Below are 4,710 nucleotides of genomic sequence, written 5' to 3'. Positions count from 1 at the left end.
GTTCCTCCAGTGTTTTCATGGAAGTCTTGCAAACCGAAGAAGGTTAATCTTCTGTAAGCACTCTTGACGTGCCAACACAGACAAGTCAAGCTCTTGTCTCATCTCCAAAAAGTGTAGCTAACTAAACCAGTCTCCACTACCAACGGAGATTCTTCCAAAGGAGTTGAAAGTTCTTCATCAATTTCAACATCCTCAGCCGCAATAGCCTGTGATTTGTGTAAAGCTTTCCTTGCTGATCGCTGCATCCCTGGACCAGTGTGCTCTTCTGATTCTTGACTAGGTATAGCAGAGGGGATATCAACAGTGAGTGACTTCTTCGACATGGCTAGGAAGTTTAAGAAAACACAGAAAAGGAGGTGTAGAAAACACGAGAAGGAGAAAGAGTTTGTGTGTTGCCAAATATAAACGTTGTGGTAACGTTTAAAAGTGAATTTTGAACTTACCCGACATGACTTTTCGACATCTATGTCACCAATCTCTACAAAAAATATTGCATGTGCTAAACCATGATTATTTTTATTCTCTAAGAGATGACTCACACCCACAAAGGGTTTTAGCCTAAAGACATTAACTGCCTTTGGGAAAATTCTACCCTGCTCATTTGCCAGCAAAAATGTTGAATCTCCTATTTCTTCTGCTATCTAAAAAGGCCCCAAGTACCTTAACTTGAGTTTACTAGGTCTTTTGCCAAGTCTGCTGTTGTACATAAGTACCCAATCACCTTTTGCAAAGGATTTGTACTTAATGTTCCTATCCACCCAAGCTTGTCTTCTTCTTTGAATTGCTTCAATGATATATGCTGCCTGAATTTTGCTCTCCTCTAGTTTCAATAATTGTTCTTGTCTGTAAACTGAAGACTCATCTTCTGACAATTTATACTGAAGTGCAATCCTCAAACTTGGAACAACAAATTCCATAGGGACTATGGATTCCAGACCAATGGTGTCATCCCTGTGCTAACTTTAAATGCTGTTCTAAATGCCCACAATGCTGAATCTAGTTTGGTATCCCAATCCTTCTTGTTTTCTGAAACAATTCTCCTCAGGATCCTCACTAGAGTTTTTTTGGTAGACGCTGCCTGACCATTAGCTTGTGGATAGTAAACTGTGGACTTCTTGTGGATAATCAAGTGATATTCAATAAGCTTCCTGATTACTTTATTAATGAAATGTCCACCCTGATCTGAAAGTAATTCAACTAGACATCCAAATCTGGTCATTATGTTCTTGTAAAGGAACAACTTGGCCACACTCTTTGCCTTGTTATCCTTCATTGCCTGTGCTTCTACCCACTTGGTACAGTAATCTGTTTCCACAAGAATATACTTATTACCTGTAAATTTTGATGTTGGCTTCACAGGGCCCACAAAGTCTAATCCCCACTTCTGAAAATGTTTAAGTGGTAGAATAGGATGTAAAGGCATCCTATCAGCATTGGCAGGTCTATCATCACTCTAACAAGTTAAACAGGACTTCACAAACTCATCGGAATCCTTAGAAAATGAGAGCCACCACAAACCTGCTTGTAATATTTTCTTTGTAGTAATCTCTCCTGAAAAGTGACCACCTGCATCACTTGAATAGGCTTCATTTAAAACTACATGTTGTTTAAACTGCTCAACACATATTATTCTGAGTATCTGATCAATTCCCTTCTTGTACAAGACTCCCATAATTACTATTGATAGCCGACTTTTGAAAATCAAAGAAAAAGAAGAAAAAAAAAACTGATTTTTCCTCTGCTGAAGCCTTGGCGACACTGTTGGCTCGGCACCGCATGCTCAATCCTCCCAACACCTCTACGGTACACCCCCCCCCCCCTATCGATTGGCCGGCCTTATCACCTTCAGCCCCGTTGGTCTATACCCCAACCTAGATGGCCGCCCTCGGTTTCAGATACCCTTTCTCTCTTCCCCCCCCCCCCCCCCCCCCCCATAGTTTATTCCCCCCCCGCCCGACGGGCATTGGATGAAATAACACCCCCCCCCTCTCTCTCTCTCTCTCTCTCTCTCTCTCATTTTTTCCTATATACCTCTCTCTAATATCCTCTCTCCCAAATTTACCACCCCCCGGCCAGGCGCAAGCCTTGAGCACTCACCCTCGACCCCTCTCTCGTGCTCCCTCCGTGTTGAGCCGCATAGACCCCCCCCCCCCCGTATTCTTACACTCACCCTCTTCCCCCCCTTCTCACACTTTCCCCCCACACTCTCATTACCCCCCTCGTTTGGCCCGCTAATATTCTTTCCCCTAACCTCTCCCCCCTCTTTCCCACCTGCTCGCCTCACCCTCCCCTCGGCCTCATTCCCTCCTCCCTTGGCCCGCTAATATTCTCCCTCACTCCCACCCATTGACTTGCTCCCCTCCTCTCGTCCTTAAGCTACCATGCAAGACAATAGATACTATTCCCTCTCTCTCTCACCCACACATTCCCCCTACCCCACTCCATTGCCAAACCCCCCCCCCCCCCCCCCCCCCCCCCCCCTTCCCTCACTCTCTTGTCCGGTGGCCCACAAGGCGCGGACCTCACCCTATCCATCTCTCTCCCTCACTCTCTCTCTCTCTCTCTCTCTGTCGCTCTCAGCCAACCTATGAAGGTGCAGGGAAAATACTCTCTCTCTCTCTTTATTATCCACACACACTCCCTCCCTCATTCTCCCTTAGACACTCTCTCTCTCTCTCTCTCCCCACTCATCCCCTCTCACTCTCTGGCGCTCTGGACAGGCGCAGGCCTCTCTCTCTCTCTCTCTCTCTCTCTCTCTCTCTCTCTCTCTCTCTCTCTCTCTCTCTCTCTCTCTCTCTCTCTCTCTCTCTCTCTCTCTCTCGTTTTTCCAGCCCAAAGGCGCAACACCATTAGACTCTCTCTCTTTCTCTCTAAATGCACACACCTCTAGCCCGCCATCTTCCCCCCCCATTCACCCCATCTCTTTCCCTCTCGGGCGCTCAGGCCGCCAGTAGCCCGCAAACCTCTCTCTCTCATCTCTCTCTTTCTCTCAGCTAGTGAGGGCCGCAGTAAAAACCCCATCTCTCTCCCTCTCGGCTTGTAGAAGGCGCAGCGTGAAAAATTCTCTCTCTACCTCTCCACACACACACACACACACACACACACACACACACACACACACACACACACACACACACACACACACACACACACACACACACACACACACACACACACACACACACACACACTCACACACACCCCATCCCACCCCGCCTCGCGTAGCCATCACGCAGCCGGCCGCCAATCAATAGAAAAAAGAAAAAAAAAAGAAAAGAAAGAAAAAAAATTATTTACATACTATTATTAAGCCCTTTCCCACGCACGCTTACGCACACACACATACATATACAAATACACACACATACACGCACGCGTGCGCACTCGCACATACACACACATCCGCCCTCATGCACCAATACGTACACACACACGCATATACGCACCGCACCACAAATACAAAAAACCCAAAGGTCTACGACTATGACGACCACGAAAAAGAAGAGGAATCCAAATCACGCACTGCCAACAACAAAAAATAGTAATGCGCCGAAGGCATGCCCCGGCCGACCCCGAAAAGAAGTACACTCTACACCGACGCACCGGCAACACACCATTCGCCGGCAACACGCACCACGATGCCATCTTCAATAAATTATAGGATATTTTCATCATTTTTTTAGTTTTCACCCGAGCCATTGTAAATTGCCATTTTTTGTAAATATCCTCTCTCTAGGTGATGGTCACAGAGACCCACCTAGAGATTCTCATCTTTTAATAACCTCCCAAAACAAAGCAAGGGTCAACCACATCGGGCCCACCACTTGCTTTGTCTCCCCGATTAAGCTTACCCTAACCACACTGGGATTACCATAATTCAAGCAGCATAAATTGGCACTGAGAGGTCACTATCAGGGGGGGGGGGGCAATTCATGAGGAGCCAAGAATTTGGTAGAGTGTAGTGGGAAGGATTGACACTATCACCATCACGGGGAGGGGGCTTGTGTGTTGGGTTTGCCTTGGGAATTGCACCATGCGAAGGGAACCACATCCATCTCTCGACTCCAATGGTGGATGCATACACGTATACACTCTCTTGGTAGAAAGTTCCACAATCATTGAGTCGTCTTAGAGAAAGCACCAAGTAGGTTGCACTACATCCTCTCCCTACCTCTCTACCACCACGGCGTGCCATTTTGTAAATACTGCAGAAATAATTCTCCCTCACACCCCCTGAGGGTTTTCATCATTTACAAATCTCTCTCTCTCTCGCTTTTTCTCCACGTGTAATTTTGCGGTGTTCATATCATCGTGGTTTGCGTCCTAGCCGCTCAAAGCTAGGTGGTTCCCCGTGTGCGCTTTACCGTGGGGCAGGCTCGAGGCGCGCCTTTTGGCCCTAGGCATTTTAGAGGCCATCGGGGTTCGGGGTCTGCTTTGCGTCCATCATTTGGTGCCCCCACTGAGGAGGGCTTTCTAAGACCCTTCAATTTACAATGTTGAAAGTGACGCCCACTATCAATCATGGACGAATGGCTGAAGGAATTTTCTAACTGGAGGACGGAAGAAGAGAAGACGAAGGAGGCACTAGACACTTTCATTGAGGTGCTACTGCTTGGCTGCAGTGTCGTCAACATTCAAGAGGTAAATTCTCCATCCCGTGTCGCTCGTTCTAACTATAAATTGAGAGCATCATGTGGGAGGTCGGTGAAG

Source organism: Adiantum capillus-veneris, chromosome 12 (genome assembly GCF_014529385.1).
Source record: "Adiantum capillus-veneris isolate H3 chromosome 12, ASM1452938v2, whole genome shotgun sequence".
In the NCBI taxonomy this organism is placed as follows: Eukaryota; Viridiplantae; Streptophyta; class Polypodiopsida; order Polypodiales; family Pteridaceae; genus Adiantum; species Adiantum capillus-veneris.
The sequence above is the reverse complement of the archived record's forward strand: the minus strand, read 5'-3'. Positions refer to the sequence as shown.